Below are 19,154 nucleotides of genomic sequence, written 5' to 3' on the forward strand. Positions count from 1 at the left end.
ATAACTTATAAAACAAAGAAACAAAGGGTTTATCTTTTTAATAATGTATGATCTATGTGAGGTAGAGTCAAGTTAAGGCTCGTCACGGCTTAACAGTGTTTGGACGGTTTTAACTTGTGACATTCTACATACCGACATAAGCCACAAAAAGTTATGTAGACTACTTATAAGTACTATCGGAAATTCTCTATATCATCAATTGTAAATTTGAAAGCAGGCATGTTCTCTCGAGTGGGTGGCAACCAGTCCAAATAAGTTCTAACTTATAAATACCATATAAAGGAAACAATGTACCACCCAGGCGTTACCAGAATATATATATATATATACGAGTATATCACTGGTTGCGCTCTAAAAACGTAGTCTACTCCTCCTTTAAATAAGTCAGAAGAATCTGATTGTCCCATCTGTGCTGAAGCCCCGGTTTTTCAAACATTAAGGTCGTCTTATTAAAACATCAGCACCTTTGGAACGCCTTAAAAGTTTACGTCCCCTCGAACATAAACTGTATCTTAGCGTCACGTGAGAGAAAATATGAACCGGCCGGAGGAAGGTGCATCAGAAGGAAAACAAGAGTTTCAAGAGTTTGAAGACGAAAGAGGGAGAATTCCTCAAGATTAAGTAACTCCAAATATTTTCATAGCTCTATTTAGGTCAAACACAGGAACGTCCCCATTGTGCCCACAGGATAACAGTGCCAGTCTTCCAGGACTGCGCACTATCCAAGAAAAAAAATTATTGCTTTCGAACATGTACATGATATAACAATTTTCAAAGAAGAAAATAGGCTAAAAGTTTGGATTCATACATGACATCTAGGTTAAGATAATTTTTAAACATGTTTTAATATACATTTGTTATTGCTTGTCATGAATTTTAACCTTAAAAACTTTTGTTTTTAAAACCTTAACTATTGCTCCTAATAGTTGGGTCTTTATTTTTTTAACACTATTGTCATTGACATTCACTATATCAGTTCAGCAATGATTATCCCCCTTTGAATAATAATTATTATTGTCGCTCATTATGGAGAGGTGTTTATTTTGTAATAATATAAAACATCTGCATATAAAGCCCAATGATAAAGTCCAATGATAATATCAGTAGGGGTAGCCTAATCGCCTAATCGTGTAGACAATTATTTACTCGCTTTGTAGTAGGTCCGCTGTTAGATCTGACTCTTCGTTTGTCCGTTCCCATGGTAGACCAGTCATCACAAACACCATCAAATGTAACAATGCCATTGATAATTTGGAGAGTATCACTGAATACTCTTCTCAAATTAGCTGATGTAGATCGAATAGTAAATATAATTATCCAGTCTGTGATTAAGAGTTTTGTACATATCATTAAAAAACAAACCTATAGCTTACTTCTCAAACCAAAAACGTGTCTTTCATTAAATTTTTATAAGGTAAAAAAGGTTTATAAAAAGGTAAGTTCTAGAAAGTGGAAATATATGTAGGCTACTGGCAGAGGTTATTTCTTACATACTCGTTCATGAACTTCACTGCCTAAAACTTGCCCTTAATGTATGTATGTGGAAAAGAATGGTAATAAAATAAATACGTTTTTAAGAAGCTTAGTTTTCGTATCTCATTATGTTAACTGTTAATATAATAGTATAATAACAAAAGTCGTATATTATTCAGTATCTATTGAGTAATAGATAGTGCGGTGCTCTGCAGTAGGCCAGCAGTGTAAGGCGCATCACGTCCGTGTCCGGTCTCATGGTTGATTGCTCACGTTAATGTCAGATACGGGTGTTAAACCGTTTTTCCTCCGTTAGCTGACAACGGCTGTACAGTGCACGACCTCAGCTATGTCGCGCTGGCTGGCGCCTTCTGTATCATCATTTGCATGTTTCTCATAGCCCTATCTACTCCGCACTGCAATGTTAAATTGTAACACGTTTTGTTTTTAGTCGTAGTTGTCGATATCTCATTAAAATTTTTATTAATGCGTATCCAAGTGATGTTTTGTGTTATTGGTATTCGTTATCCAGAAACATTAAACTTGTTTGTACCTTTCTCCTTGATTACTAAAAATATACTCTGTACAAGAAAACTTAGAATGCTTTTGGATGGCTTTTGTTGACATATTTAAAATGAGACATCACTGCGACCAACGATAAGAACTTAAAAATGTTTGAGGTTTAACATGTTTTGTTGAGAAAATGGGTTTTTGGCCAAGTCCTATATTTATTCTTGTTACTGCAGTCACTGCACTGTAAGGAACTACTCAAATATTAATGTAGCTTTTCGAATACTGTTTTACGCCTAAATGAATGTAGCATTTAAAAAACTCATTCCAAAATCTTAGTAATGTTTCTAATCTCAGAAGTGAAAAAACACTTTAGAAAGTACGGTCATATTAGGGTAAAATGATAGGTATCGCCACTCTGCCTGTGGTTGTGGAAAATATCATTATCATCAGGTGGTGTTGTTATGTGGTGGTGTGTCCCCACAGTTACACCACTGCTGATTCTCCCGGCCTTGGTCTGCTTGCCGTAGTAGCTGAACCACTACTGTGACATGGGCTGCGGTTTCAGATTAACTTACAATTAGCATTATGTGGTGGACAGTTGCGAAAATTGACACGTATTTCGCTATTAGTTTCTTCGCGTGTCTTAGAACTCTCATGAACGATAATTAATGTAAACGCCTTGTGACAATGTTTGCCTCATAAGGAAGAACGCAATATTTATCAAGACGTACATATTGAATTAATAAAAATAGCGCTTCCTGATTAGAATACGTTATATGTTCTGTTATAGAAGTTATTTTTAATTTAGAACTTAGTATACATATCAAATAATTAGTGTATAACAATGAAAAACAGTATAATCAGTTTACTTCATGAATTGTAGCATCTTGCCTTCATTTCCCACAATGTATCCTAAAGCTGCAAGACGATACTAACTGCATTTCTCTTAAATAATATGCTTGAATCAGCTGATTTGATTAGTTTGCAGTAATGTGGTAAGCGTTTATAGAAAGATTAAATTTTTACGACAGGCTATGTTAGGTACGTTTATTGTTATTGTTATATGAATGAGTACATTCACCTAGGAGTTGCAATATCAACCTCGTGGTTTATTTGTTTATTAGAGAATCTACATTGTCATTTTTCTAACCACAGTTTATATACATATATGAGAGATGCTTTGCAAAACTGCGGTGAATGCTTAATTTTATTGCAAATGCAAAAAATAAGAATGACTATTTAATTGAGACAGTATTCAAAAATAATGTCTATAGGACAGAAAGTGTTATAATACTCTTAGAGTCTCAATAAGGACAATTCTTCTTTTCAAAAGTTGTCTTTTCGTAGGTATCGCGTTTTTGTGCTCGGGTTACATGTAAATTTTATTTCTTTATTGTTAATGTTCATTTTTTCTACTAATATGTATTTATATTTTCATGAAAAACAATGTTAAAAATTTTAAGAGAGAACCTAAAACCATAGTGTAGGTACGCAAATCCGTTGTTTTGAAAATTGTAACAGTTTCTAAAATGTAGAGCTGGCCAACGAACTTAGCCTGCATATGTATAAAATTATTTTTTTGTACCAAGTTTCAACCTGCCAGGTATTTTTTGGGAAGATTGAAGGAAGGGGTGGTTTTGGGATCTGGGAGTAATATTCGGTGAGGTTATGGGGAAATTTTCGGTGAGTGCTTCCATGAACGGAATTTCAATAGAAAATGCAATACAACATCTGACTAAAATTAAATTGGTTTCGTCAGTACGTTGTTTTGTAAAGAATAGGCTGTATACAGCTAAGAGTAAGCACTCCGTGGTGCGCATGATTGTGCATGAGACCTTGTCATCTGTGACAAAGCGTAGCGCATACAGTACGTAATGTATTCGTTGTTGGTTACAGTGTTCAAACATACCTTTGTGACATTGAATGTAGATCTGCAGTCAAAATGTACATTTCTAAGAGTTTCTTGTCGTTATTAGTTTTCTTTCGTGCAGTAATTGTAGTTTGAATTAAAGTAGCATAGGAAATTACCTTCATGACGATTTAAAATATTCCTAAGTCCAGTTTTATGTGCAATCGACGTGACAGTACTGTTCTGGACAATATATAATGGATGTAATAATTTAGAATTACTGTTAGCTGTTAAACTGGACTGATTTACAATCTTAGATAATTAATTATTTATTCAAGGTAGTAATAATAACAACTTTTTTTACACTGCTCTATCAACACTTAATATCGCAGCTATACAAGGCTGTAGTCCACACCGTCCATACTTATTCTGGCCCACAGCGATAAAATATATTTCTTTTATCCATGTAATATGTAAGTAGCCTACCCCCGCCAGAAACACGTTTTAGCTTTCATTATACTAAATTCATTGTTCAAAACCGAGTGTACCCGGATAAATGAGATATAGTATCACACTTGACACGTGAGACTTGTGTGTTAGATCAGTAGCATTGTAGAGAGGTTAGAGGTCTGTGTGAGGACCGCCCGCAGTATTAGCACATGCGGCGCCCACTTTCTGATCTGACCCAGATACTCGGCCGACATCGCGCTGTACTTTTGTTTTCTACTTTGGAATCTTGAACGTGCAACTTTACTACAGATTGGGTCGTGTTTGTACGATGCAATATGTTCTGTACGTACCTGCTGGTGCACACTTCTCTATTAGTGATATTTTCAGACTGTTTGTACGATGCAATATGTTCTGTACGTACCTGCTGGTGCACACTTCTCTATTAGGATATTTTCAGACTGTTTGTGACTGATTCTCGTGGCCAGGAAATAAATTTTGTTTTTAAACGATATATCCCTTTCGTCCATACACGAATTTAATTTTTGGAGTGAATATTTATAAAAAGTAAATTGTTGATTAATTATTAAACCTAATGTAGACACGAGTTTTAATTTTGTAACATGTATGCTGTTTTGAATCCTGTGTCTCTTATACGCGCTGAAATACCGTTGCTGAAATGGACTTTATTTTTGAGCCATCATAATATAGATTTCATGATTGTAGTCAAAATCTTTTATTTTTTCCTCATACTGAAACTCGACTGTGAAAAAATTAGAAAAGCTTGTTTCTAAACGTACGCCTAGCTTTTAATTTGCGAACCTAAGGTACACAGAGAGTCACTATAACTATAGGTCCACAAAAAGGGACTATACCTACAGGTGTAGCTGTACAGAGTCGGATATAGCTATCGAGTATATTTAGAGCGTAGGGGTAGATTCGAGTCTACAACACTGCTGCTATCCACACAAATACAATAGACGTCTTGTAGGTGTATTGTGTCTAAAGATTGCTCCATAAAATAAATACTAACCGAGGTCGGGCTCATGAATGAAATGATGTGTTGTGGTTCGTTTATTAATCCTTGCTAGTGGTTCAGATATCGCGGTGTAAGAAGAAACCTGGTGGTTTTTGACGCAACAGAAATTTGCCTTGACCCAATGAATGGTTTTCTTTGTACTTTTTTGTTATTTTATGCACAATTTTACATTTGTAGTTAAATCGTTAAATGTTTTGCCTTCTGTACGCTAATGTACGAAAATCTTATTTGACCATGTATATAAACAATACTGTTTATATATTGATGAATATGACATATTTTAAAATACAGTTCTATTCTCTGTTTTTGTGTTGAAATAAATGTTTGTTACGATAGCGATGAGCCACACTTTAAAACTTACTGTATATGTACAGGTTAGGCAAGAATTTGAAAGTAGGTTATATTTTTGCTCGAACAACAACGGCTACCAATTTGAACATTCGATTTAAAGTTTACAAATGATTTACAACCGTATTTAGTGAGTAGTTTTTTTGTTAGCAGTAGTATAGTAGTTTGTTGACTAATAATTATTGTGTGAGAAATTACATTATGTTGCTGATACCAAACGACTTGGGCGTATTCAATTTTTCTTTTACCAAAATATAGCATTTTTATAATTTTCAATTTGAGGTGTCACAAGTTATTAGTTGTCATTTCAAAATTTTGACTTTGGGTACGGGGGCATGGGGAATTGTTTCTTCAAAATAGACCCCTATTTTAAAAATATTTTTGTTTTGTTTTTCCAATTAATACTATACACTCCCGTTTACAGAATGTTGATACTTGGGCTATAAGTTTTTCAATATGAGTTTGAAGTTTTCAAATGAACACTCTGTATAACTAGAAAACTTCTATAATTTGAAGTCTTGGCAGTACTGAAATTTAGTAGATATTCGATTATATGTACCAATCATGTAGGTAGATTATAATTGCGTTGACAATGGATAAAGGTGAGTCAACCCTGTTCGGTTTTGGAAGTGAAAAAAGTAATAACAAATTAGGCTTCGCCGAATTGCCCACGGCAGGCCTCACCGCGGGAGCGATGTGATGAGTCAGAAGATCGACAGATGGCTGGTGGCGAAGCCCCGCGAACAGATCCGCAGGTCCGCCGCGCGGTGCCGCGTGACAGAGGATCAAGGCAGGATTAGCCACCAGGCGGAGGCGAAGAGCGAGAGAAGGGAACAGTTGACGCTGGACAGCCGAGTCGTAGAGGTGGCAGTGTCGAGTCTCTCTCTAGCCGTGTCGTGTCGTGTTAGTGTTCGTAGTTGTGAGTGTTAGGAGTTTTAGTTGTAGTCCTCTTACGTTCTTTCACCATTACTTTCAGCTTTTTAATACTTTTTAGTAATACATTATTGTTTTGAATTTCCCTTTCGAACTCAAGTAGTCACCCCCTTTCACCTGACAAAACTTTAGTCTTCCACTGGATGATATTTTTCATGAAATATCCAATTGTTGTAAGTAAAAGCTAGATTACCAACAACTGAGTCTTAAAGGTAAAGTTTTTGAGGAGTACAGTATTCTGATTTTAACTTGTAAGAAGTATTGGACTTCTCAATTTAAAAAATAAAAAGTAATTATTTGTATTTCATCAAGGTTTTGGAAACAATAACGAATGTCTACATTTTTGAATGACAAGTATTTGCAGTGGTTTTTAATTTTTGCTGTTTCCCTCTGTATGTACTCGTAAAACATATTATCTTAAAACAGTTACCTTTTGTTCAATGATTTGCATAATGCAGTCCTTCAGTTAATCTATTCAATTCAGTTACACAAGAATGAGATAGGACAGGTCTTATCAGCTCTTATCAGTACTGCTTGGTATTGTTGTTTTTGTAACTGTAAATATGGCACGTTTACCTACCGTTTACCTGTCGCTACACCCATAATTCAGCATATGGATTTTTCAGTGTTTAATGATGGGGACATATTTATTGTTTGGTAAAACAGCTACCCAGCTCAAACACTCCGTTATAAAATTTTAATAGTCTAATTTATTATTGGTTCTGTTTAGGTTTTATATTTCAGAGATAACGTTCCTTTAGAATTTTCGGAAGATAATGAATTAACTAAAAGATTTCAAATATTGCCTTAAAATATGGAAAACATTGTATTTAAAATAATGAATTAATAAATAAATAAATACTTTGTAATTAGGTATTAGTTTTTGGTCATAACACGATTCACTAAACATTGTCTGTTTCTTTTTGTTTTTTTTTATTCGTTTCACGACATAAATGTTTTAAATAATTTTTACATGATTCTGTTTAGTAATCATAGGAGCTAATTCAACAATTATTTCCAAAATGTGAAGTAATAAAAAGTTTGTACTTACAAAATTGCTAACATCATTATTTTCTTAATAAGATTGAATTGTATATATCCCTAAATAATAGTCAAATAACCTTTCAAGATAAAAATAGACATTTCTGAATTTGAATTAAATACTAGCGATATAAAAAGACCTAAGTTTTTTTTAAAGTTGTGCAGGAGGTTTCTCAGTTCCATTCATATTTCAAGATGTAAAGTTGTAAAGTTGTAATTCCTCATAAGAAATGAAATGATTTTTTTAACCAGTAACGATTTAATTCCCATCAGTATGGCCACAATATGCTACTTTGTATTTATACCAATACTATTTATTATAATTCTCTTCTCAATGAAACAACCAAGACAAATTTTGGCAAATTAATTGTCGTAGGTATTATTGTTCGGTTTTGAAAATACATTTCACTTTTCATTTCAAAATGATGGTCTACAAAACGTTCATTTTTCAAGTAATTTCAAAACTTCAAAATTTACTAGGAATGCAAAAATGTTTTGTAGCAATTATATTTTTACTATGTATACTAAACGAGTCAATAGTTTTAAGTGAATCATAATTTTAACACCCCCGCATTCTCTGCAGAATGTTCTGATTATTTTAAAATCCAAAATTGATTAGGAAATGTACAGCTAGTTTATGTCCTTTAGTTGATGGTCCTGTAGTGCAGCGCGCTCCCGCTAGAGGTCACTTTTATCAATCAGCTGTTCAGAGCTCTCGTACCTTATAGTGAGTGGACGGTCCTTTGCCAGTCCGAGTTCAGGTCGAATCCCGCGTGAGTATCCCGCGTCCCGCGTGTGTTTGTGAGTGACTTTTGTGTGATACAACATGAAGATTACAACTGAAACAGGTATGTATCTATCGCATGTTTAACATTTACGAATTATTTTCTTGGTAGCGGATGTAATGCGTAATTTCTTTGCGTGATACATATTTATATGAGATGTAAACAAATGGTGCGATTTTATTTAGTTGAGCTGAGAAAAATATGTATTTGGTTCAGTCACTTCGTGAGCCATTTCTAGTTATGTTTATGGATAATAAGTAATGAAATGAAACTAGTGTCCCATAAATGTTTAGGGATGGATATACAAAAGTAGATCTACAATCAACACAACAATATCACAATATTGTTATTCTCTAAAAGTTGTAACATATCAAGTGTTTTATACGTGGGGATTTTTAAGCTCGGTATATTTACCCTTATCACACTATGTCAAAGTATGTAGAGAGATATTTTTAAAGCAGATGTTGAATACAGTAAGCTTACACTGCCTTGCAATTATTATTTTAAATAAACTGTCAATTACTTTATGCAATAATCATGAGTTCAATTTTGTTGTGAGTTCATCAATAGCAGTTATGTACTGTTTTTTATGTAAATAAATAATTATTGGGATATGATAATAAATTAGTCAGCTTCATTAGTTAGTGTGTTTTATCGATGTTTTACAAAAACTGCCCACATGCTGCATGTTTTAACTGAAACGTTAAATTGTATCAGTGCAGATAAGTGTGTTGTATCAGTGAATTTTTCCAATACAACTTGGTAACTAAGATTTCAGATACTACGATGAGGGGTGATGTCAGCATTACAAAACATTGTAAGCCATGTTACAGTGTTGTGAACATAACGACCAAAGTAATGTATACCTGGTTTAGACAACATCGGGTATTGAATGTACTTTTACTGTCTTTATTTACTCTTTAAAACCAGGCCCTTTGTTTTAAACAAAAGTTTTCACAGTGTAAGCGACGGTTTATAACGACTTTTAAATTTATCTTTTAAGTGTTGAAAAGTTCCAAATTATACAAATATACGTATGTACATAAATAAAAATAAATCTCAAGCAAGTATAGTTTTTACATTACAGGCATTTGTACTTGTACAACGATTTCATCTTGGTTGTAAACCCATATAAATCAAGAAAGAGTTTAACTCAAAAATTTTGAAATATGCTGTAATTATTTATGAATTAAAATGGTGGGATTCCAAATGCTGAAAACCTGAAAAATATTAGTACTTCAAACATTTTCGCCATGACAATGACTGTGTAAATTATTATCTACTGTATCTTCAGTCCACCACGTATCTTCAATTTGCGTTTTTAAGATAAGATCTGAATATGACATGTATCTTTATTAGAAGTTTGTGCAGTTATTTAATGTTAGTATCAATAACTAGTTATATAATCTAGAATTGTATTCAAAGAGTTTAATATGTCTTTACGATAATTGTCGTTTTCAGTGTTTATACTCAAGGTTTTAGCGTACGAAATCAATATTGTAACTTGACAGTAGGCAGAGAATAATGATCGTAGACATACAGGTACTTACAGATATTAATACCGATAGTTGAATTTGTAATGAATTATAAAATGGCTGCGAGTGATTTTCTCAAATGTTGCGTGTAAGCATAGAGTATTAATTCATTAAACAGTTATATTTTATTTCACTTCAATTCACGGTTACTATGTCTAGAAAAGTATGGGTAACATCGTTGATGTGAGTGATTTGTTGTGCCTTGGACACTTGATTGCTACGTCTCACTGGATCATTGTTCTTTCAACGTTCGATTTGAAATACACTGTATATATTTTATTTACTTGTGAGAATTAAAATTAGTTCTGAATCAAACCATTTTTTAATAAAACAAAAGATTACGGTTAGTATTTAGTTGTTAAATTAATAAGTTTCTACTTTTATGATGTGAGGATACGTTTATACTTATATGCGCACCGTTTCCCCAGACTATACTGTACATTACGTTACGGAATATTCGTTGTTTCTGTTTGTTGATGCGTGTTTTATACTGAGTTACTGTCAATTGTATAAAGTGACTTATTTACTCGTTCGGGTTTCCAGATTATAGATCAAAGCGTAAATTAATGATTAGAAACGTCACTACAGGTAAATCTATATTTAAAAATAAACCATCTGCAAATGCGTTAAAAAAACTTATTCGTCTTTATAAAATTACAAAAAGGTTTACGTAAAAAGTTATTACCACCACCTTTTGACTATAATAATACATTTTATGTAAATATTGTTTTAATATACTTGTTTGGTTCTCAAATATGTTTTACTACAGGTTAGAAACCATGAATGAAATAATGAATTTCCCCTTGGACTCATTATTTCTTTTCAGAGTTAGATACGTCAGTTGCAAGTAATTCAAAGCCATTGCGGACATTATTACTAGCAGGTGGCAGTAAAACGTGAGGACGTGTTGTCAGACTCAAGAGTACCGCATCAGCTCGTGAGACGTCAGCACGTCAGCAGAGGTCACGTGGAGGTCAATGTCCGGCTGTTGCTGGTCTAGTCTTTACTTGTTCTGTTGGCATTGGGTGAGTTATATGTTAGCCTGGCAAGAATCTTCGATGTCTGATTGTCCCGGCAGATCGTAAATAACAGCGTTGAATGGGCTGATATCTGCGAGTCAATAACAGGCGACAATGAACGTATTGACTGGTCTGATAGGTTGCTACTCGAGCGGGACTATGGACAGGGAACTCCCAGTATTGACTGCAGCACCAGTCTGGTCTGTCCAGAGTTTTGTCTCGGAAGATGTCTGTCTGTAGTTGCAGGTTTGCTATTTTGTTCTTCTATACCATGATTGGAATCTTTACTTAAGAGGTTATTTTACTTTTAAGCGTTTGGTTTTAATACTGTATACACCAAAAATAATTTCTTGTGTGTGTACGACTGTTTTAACGTTTTGAATTTAATGGAACTTCATTAACCCTTTGAGGTCATTGATGGGTAGTAAAATTTTTCGATATTCGGTACCATAATTTTTTTTATTATTATGGACAAAATCATGACCTGAAAGTGACATGACTGAAATCTGTCACTATGACATAAGAAATATTTGTGTATCCTCAAATTCCTTCTTTGCTCTGAAATACAACTTCTGTTAGTAGTTTTCCGTAGATTTTTTCAATTTGGCATAATTTCTATTTAACTCCCATTTTCCTATATGGATCAACTCGTTGTGTATGTGTTGACCGTCTTTAGTCATTAGCACCGCAATTCTCTACAGGCAGATGCGAGTTAATTTTAACGTCAGGACTGTGTTACGGTGTAAGGCTCGAAGGCGTTCTTTTTATCAAGTGAACTTTTTAGAACCGAAGTTTATATGTAGTTAAAATTCGCGTGATTGAATTTTAAATTTTGTTTCAGTTCACGTTCCTTTTATTGCAGCACCTGGTATCTGACGCTGTCTCAGACTTGACTCCGAATCTGGAATCCAAAGAAAGTCAGTAACGAGTAACGAGAAGTCCAAAGAGAACCTTTACATTGTTTCGACATCAGAGACACCTATAAATAGGTGAAGTGGCAGTCTGAATGTCTCATCAGGTACACAATAGCTAAACATAACAATGTGATCCAACTAGCTCAGCGCTATTGTCACTACAGAGCAGCAATAGACAGACGCGCACTGCGTCCTGTGTTGCTCTGATATCTACAGAACCCTACGCCATTCTTTGTATCCGGAGCTTGCACGCAATTCGTACTTTTCGTTGTGATAAATGTGAACAGTGGTAGAGGGGGGGGGGTTGAATTCTAAGGATTATTATTTTCAGGTCACTTTTAAAGTTAATTTTTAATTCCTAACCTTCAGAAGGCACTCATGTAGATATTTATTCTTCAACAGGCACACATACGTATACTGGACCCAATTAAAAATGTAAATATAAATAAATTGCATTTATATAATTTTGGTTTCTTTAAATTCTTTCCTTAGACTATTAGTGTGTGCGAGCTGTGTAATGTACTGGGTAAAAACAATAAATAAAATAATTATAAATTTGTTGTAAAAAATGCTGTAATTTTGATGAAAAATATAAACTCTGAAAATAGCCACGTGTATGAGTGTTTAAAGGTTTTTTACGCAAACTATCCACTCTGTTATGTGTTAAAACAATGCATAAATGTATTTATTACATCGCAATTATTACTTATCTTACACAAAGTTGCAAACATGGTCAAAATTTGACCATCAAAACTAAGGCTATATAATTCGTTGGTTTTATAATATTGTTTTTATTAGTTATTGATTAAAAACTATCTTTGATCTGTAAAAAAAACTTATTTTACGAATAAAAAAATTTAATTGCAACCAATACAATGAAATTCTGAAATTGAAGAAAAACACACCTTAAACGGCACACATGGGTCCATCGGACCCCAAGACAAATAAAGTTGTTTATTACTCTGTCAGATGACGACTAAGGCGGCTATTGGTGGGGCTTGAAGCCTCGTGATGCCAATTAAAATTAAATGGGTACCAAAAATTTCCAGCGACAAACTTAAACTGAGAGATTGCAAAACGAAATTTATGTCGTGTGCTGTAGACTCCATTTTCCTCTTTGAAGGTTAAGGTCGGAACAATCGGTTCTGCAGCACAGTCGGAGCGATGATCGAGGGGTTAGGCAAGGGAAGGTAGGACAACATTACGGTACTGGGAGTTGATGACCGCTGGGAACACTTGTTTGCATACGGGACATTTGTCACAGGATGGACCGAGGAATCGAACTGATGACTGACGGCGATGATAGTCATCTCGATACGCTTTGTCCGAGACTATTGCGTGGTTCACTCATGAGTTGGTCATGGGTCTGCTGTACAAAGATACGGTACTTTATCCCTGGACCGCAGCACACATCGGCATTATAAGGTACGCGAAAACTTCTTTAAAGTTATATATTCATTCCCAAAAATGGTGGTAGATGAACCCAGTAGCTTGTGAGTTTCAAAAGATATAACAACCTGACACTTAAAAAAAGTTATTTAGGTCAGAAACTAATATGAGAACAGAAGGAACACTAGGTTTCGATAACTGTAATATGATTTCTTCTTCAGGTAAATAACTAACCTAAGACATAATGACAAACCAGGTTAAAATAAACAAATCATACCAGAACGTTTGACACGAGTAAGTCAGGAATCACAACCACCATGGTGTGTGTCAACTTCACTAACTTTAAAACAGGCACCTAATAAAAAACTAAACACAACACTAATTATTAAAACTGTACTACGGAATACAGGTCACAATAGGTCTGCATTCGTCGACCAACCACCTACGACTGACCAGAGGCCAATATCAAATGGCGATCGTCACGGCAGAAACAAGTTGGCGGCAAAAAGGAAGAGAACAGTATTGGGCCTAGATATTAAGAAGTTCGTCTAGTATGAACCAATATTGGAGGCTAATATGAGCACAGAGTTAATTTACATCGGTTATTAATTCTCAATATCACATGTGATAGATGGAAATTAAGATTACCCCTTTCCAAAGGCACAGGAAAGTATAATAAAATATTAAGCTATAAATTACATTCCACATCTGATTTTTCCTGAATTCTCAACGGTCTTGTTCTTGAAAACACAACCACGTGATTTAATCTTAATCTTACACGCATCTATACATCCAGAATTTAGACGACTGTGAAGCTGTTGGTATTGTCAACCAATTACTGGTTAATTATGAAATAATAGGTTCGAAACCATACAAAATTCCTGAGACGAGGATAAATGATCAGCGGAATGAATGCCTCATAACGGTTTGCGGTTGAATAACAGCGTTATCTGCCGTATTGGCAGGTTCCGCTGGCTCAGGAGACCTAGCATTGGATAATTCGGATTTAGTCATTTTCTACTGATGTGAATCTTATTTGTAAAGTTGGGAATTATTTTAAGTCCAGATGAGTTTTCTCTTTACACAGTATTGAAGCCTGGATTTTCTAAAGCGGGCGTTTGTACTTTTAGACAACGGAACCAGAACCTCTACATTGCGAGTTATATCAAGTATGAATTAGATGCCTGACAACTAAATGTTTTATTACCTGTACCGTAAGAGACAGTAACTCCTATAGCATCCCAATAGCTAATCCACTGCTTTCGCGCAAGATCCTGTGTGATGCAAGCTGGATCGCATCCATTACATGATGCAACATACTCGTACTCCAGTTCGGCCCCAGACGGTGAAAGGTACGCGGTCACGTGATGTAAGGTTCTGGTCGGGATCATGGTGTCGAACATCACGAGTCCATCGTTACGGTCCATTGAATCGATCTGTCTGTCTGGCCCGAATTACGTGATCTGTCCAGCACCGATTACTAGCAATGTCGCACTGAACACTGAATGGTTCTCCGTAAATCGCCATTAAGTGTTATGGGACTTTTGGAAATGCACGCTCCAGTTTGCGTTGTTTTGTCACGTGAAAGCGCCCAGTTGACAATGGTAGCCGGTCTCCTTACTCGATGCCGGAACAAGTGGCCACCTTGCTTTCACCTGCTTTTAATAACCACATCATCGCAATTACACCTTCCGATGACTCTAGTAGTAGTAGTAGTAATAGCCTACAACACTATTGTTGACTTCCATCTGGTGGCAGCAGTGGGATTCTGTTGTGAACCAATCTATGAGCGGATGTTCCACGTAGGGAGGTAAGTTGCCGCTACAATGGTACGTGTCTCTTGTACAAACTATCCTGGAGACAGGCGCACATTCTGCACATTTCTCACGGTATTGTACGGAGACATTGCCTCCACGCTCGCTGGAATGTCGTTTTTTATGTAACTCGTTTGTCTTTTCTCTGCCGTATGAGCGGAGCATTTGCGCAGCGCGTTCTGTCTGATTTGGATTTGTCATTCCGTTCTTCGAGGTGATTCTAGATCGTGATCGTGATTTTGAGTAGATAAACCAAATTGTCTCTGGTCTAGTAATGATCAATTCCAGGAGCGATACGATCACATTATATCGATCAGAGTGTCTGATAATTGCAAATACCCTTTTTTACACTTTTAATAGAAAACTTTCGCAATATATTGCACAATTAAGAGGCAGTACATTTAATAACTTTGAAATATGTTTTAATTTTTTTATGTAAATATATGAAAATAAAACCTATATTATTTACAAATGAAATGTGCTATAATGGTTAAAAATATGGTTACAATTAGGGTATCCTACTTATGTTTGTTAGATGTTAGTGGCCTGCGCGTATTCCGTGAATGCGCGTGCGCACATTTTATATACTCGCGGTTACCGCTGGGGCTACTCTCTGGTTTAAAACTTACAGCTAGCGAATCTTTCCCGTTAATTCACTACCAGTACTTTTTTCGCATCCGGAAAATTCTCTTAAAAGGAACTATATGTTGAAAGGGCTGACAGTATTGTCTGGTCATCACCGCGGAGCGTAAGCGAGGTGCGAAATACATCTCTCGAGGTAGTATAGAGTAAAATATACAACTCCAAAAGGCTGATCACTAATAATTGAGAACTCACCCAACCATATTATTCTACATAGCAAGGAACTGCTAGATCGTTACCTAGAAGTACACAAGAATTTTAATTTCCATAAGTTAACGATTACGAGTAACCGCCGAGCGTTGTTCTGGATAAGCGATTAGATAAGGATTACGGGAATTCCAGACACTAATGAAATTCGAAAGTGGACGTTAAAATATTTGTGGAACTTTATAAACGATTAAACATGTATGAGTGATGGCGAATTAACGGAAAAGTTCTCAGCTGGCAATTGATGAAATCGTTGGCCTATTGAAGTTTTCAGATTTGTTTTACCCTAAGGATACTCCAGAGAAAACGGCGTATTTATTTTTGTTTCCAATACAACCCATTGTACTGTGTGTTCGTGTGAAGTGGAAAATAGTAGCTCATAAATATGTTTTACACCAATCCCCCACTTTGGGAACTGTAGTCGACATTTTCAAAAGTAGTAAAATAACTAAAAACCGTCTTTGAACGAGTTACTTAAAAGTTTATATAGAGCCAGCCAGTGTCATAGAAAAGTTAAAGTCTGTTTTGAGTATAACTGGGACAGAAGTGTTTTTCTGGGTGATGGGACCAGACTGTATTCTCGTGGTTGTTAGGGTCTCATGCGGCAGAGTTGCCTAGCGACCATTAAAAAACTGAGAATTGAAATCGGTTTTATTTTAATTAGTTTAAAACCTTAGTGATTCATAATTAGCGTTAAACTGCTGCTACTGACATAGGAATTAAGAACGCTATCTAAGGACCTACCGAATTGAGAATTGAATTGAGTGAACACTAACAGGTCACTTTACACATCATTCGTCTCATAAGAGGGTTGAACCTCTTAAAAGTTGATTGATACCTCGTTACGGTTCTCTGCTGAAAAAATGAGACAGTAAGTTTCACGTCCTCCAACCGTTACCAAGGAGACACAGTGAGTGCCACGAAACAGCTGATGTGGTTCTGCCTCTGTTGTGCAAGTCAGCTGATTGTCTGTTATTGTTCATTGTCCCATGGTCGGAGAACGATGATAACGATGTTGAGGTAACGTTCTACTCGGTCGCTGTCCCCAACTGGAAGTGTCACCGAGAAAATTAGAACCACAAAAATATGCCTATTTCGTCCTCACACTTATGATTGAACGCTAGTCACTGTACAGATTATTAAAATTTAAAAGTAGATAGAAATGTCTCCTCGTACTAGAACTACGTCACGTCTCGGATAACATCACTATGAGGTCGACAAACAAACGTGTTTGTTAACTGACACGATGTTTGCTAAAGTATACGCTGTTTGCTAAAGTATACGATGTTTGCTCGTGATACCGGAGCAAAATGCTCAGCGAAAACGTTTCCTCAAGAAATGCAGTGTTGAAGTATTCCGTAAATTACTTGCAATACCGTATCAACAACATGCCAGTCCATCAACGTTGTGTAGTACAAAACAGATTAAGATTATTTATTATACGCCATGTATTACAGTGGCGAATTAAAACTGGAATGGGTTTTTTGCAAACATTCAGTATGCGAAGGCACGTCTTACAAACCCTACATATTGAAATTACAGATAGCTTAGGAAGTCAGTGATTATTGAGGCCAATTAAAACTGATATTAAGAATAATTTTTAATTAAGAACCACTAAAAAATAAAAGATAAACAAGTGTTCTTGATCGGAAAGTTTTTAGGAATGTTACAAGATTGCTTGACAAAAGTTAAATGTTTATTCCCATGATAGGAAGAGTGTTTAAAATAAAGTTAATATGGAGTCTTTTAGGTTTTTTGTGTTTATGTCAACTTTTTATAACTTTTGTTGCTTACGATAGTTTGAAAGAACGGCAGGAAAGGTTGATATTTCGTACGTTATATACTACAAATAATAACAAAACAAAACACTTCGTTTGAAAAGAAAACAAGTGTTTCTTTCCTTTTCGAGTATGAACTTCGTTCAACACATCTTTTCATTTAAACGGCCTGTCACATTTCTTATTTTTTATTTTGAATTATTGTTTAACTCTGGTATTGCTTAAATATTCGATAAAAACACGTAATCCTGAGTGTTGAAGGCAGAAATTCTTATCGAAAGTCGAGGAAGACCAATTTTTGGTAAAGTAAATGGCGTGCACCCGTGCATTAAAAAAATCTTTCACGGGCGGACAGTTTTGTCCCAGCTTTGGGAAACGGTGCCCGGTCTACTCGTAACCTACCGTATTGAATATCCTCTGGACAAAGTGCTCGGTGCGATGACTGGTGGAATGGAGTGTGCAGAATCGATTGAAGACTGGAGAACACTCCAGCAGTCTGCTCTCTCCGACTTTCACTGGACACTCCAGTTAGTCACCACTCGTCTTGTGTGTTTGTGGTCGTTTCCTTCACCAGTAGATTACAGTGACTGTAAGCCATAAACGACTTCAGAACTTCTTTCAATTCGTTTGGATTCCTATTTTCCTAAGCGCCTGTTTCGTGTATCCGGTGACCCCGAGAGCCACTGTTTTGTTCTCTTAGGAGAAGAAGCTTAGATTGCACCTAGTCCTATAAGGTCTTTTGCGTCGCTGTGACAGGATATTCAGAATGGGTAAGGTTGAGGGTGGTAGCCGCCTCCTATCGAGATCCATGAGGAAGAATTTAGGGCACTAATCTCAAGTCATGTTCCCTCGGAAGAAGGGGAGGCCAGCTATGAATCAGCCTCTTCAGTCGAAGCAGGCAGGGGGTGACACATTCTTTTGTTGAGGCTAGCAAGAACCTTTGGCACTTAAGCATCTCCCGCAGTAGACTAGACTTATCGAACTGCCCTTGAACCCCAGAATCCCGACATTTGCGGATAATGATGTGCCGCTCCTGGACACCCATATAGTTGTCCACATTGGAGACACATCGGGCTTTGCTGTGCCTAGTGGAAGGTATAGACCAGCCAGAAGTGATCCCTGCTAGGTACTGACAGCCGCTTGGATTCTAGTCGTCTGATATTGACTGGATTTATAACTTATCACATTTGGTACGCTTAACTATTGATGTAGTTAGAAGGTCGGCAGGTGTAACTCGTAGCCCATTCTTCGTGATACTTCCTGTTCCAGTATTTACGTATAAATAATATGGTTTTCCTATTGAGATATACAATGAGTTGTAGTATAACTATTAGATACAGTCATATACAGTTTAGCAGTTTCTCTTCCGGGTTGATGTAAATCATACATAAATTCTTGTATTTGTGTTTTTGTAGAACACGGAAACCT

General features: G+C 35.9%; 1 long non-coding RNA gene across 1 annotated transcript; it reads left to right on the plus strand.

The window, feature by feature from the left end:
- The first annotated feature begins 6,154 nt into the window (after positions 1-6,154).
- On the plus strand, positions 6,155-12,819 carry LOC124364647. The gene is made up of 3 exons (XR_006922640.1): positions 6,155-6,775; positions 8,292-8,491; positions 11,845-12,819. It is a non-coding gene; the product is annotated as an uncharacterized LOC124364647 (long non-coding RNA).
- Positions 12,820-19,154: the final 6,335 nt, after the last annotated feature.

The sequence above is a fragment of the Homalodisca vitripennis genome, chromosome 6, assembly GCF_021130785.1.
Source record: "Homalodisca vitripennis isolate AUS2020 chromosome 6, UT_GWSS_2.1, whole genome shotgun sequence".
In the NCBI taxonomy this organism is placed as follows: Eukaryota; Metazoa; Arthropoda; class Insecta; order Hemiptera; family Cicadellidae; genus Homalodisca; species Homalodisca vitripennis.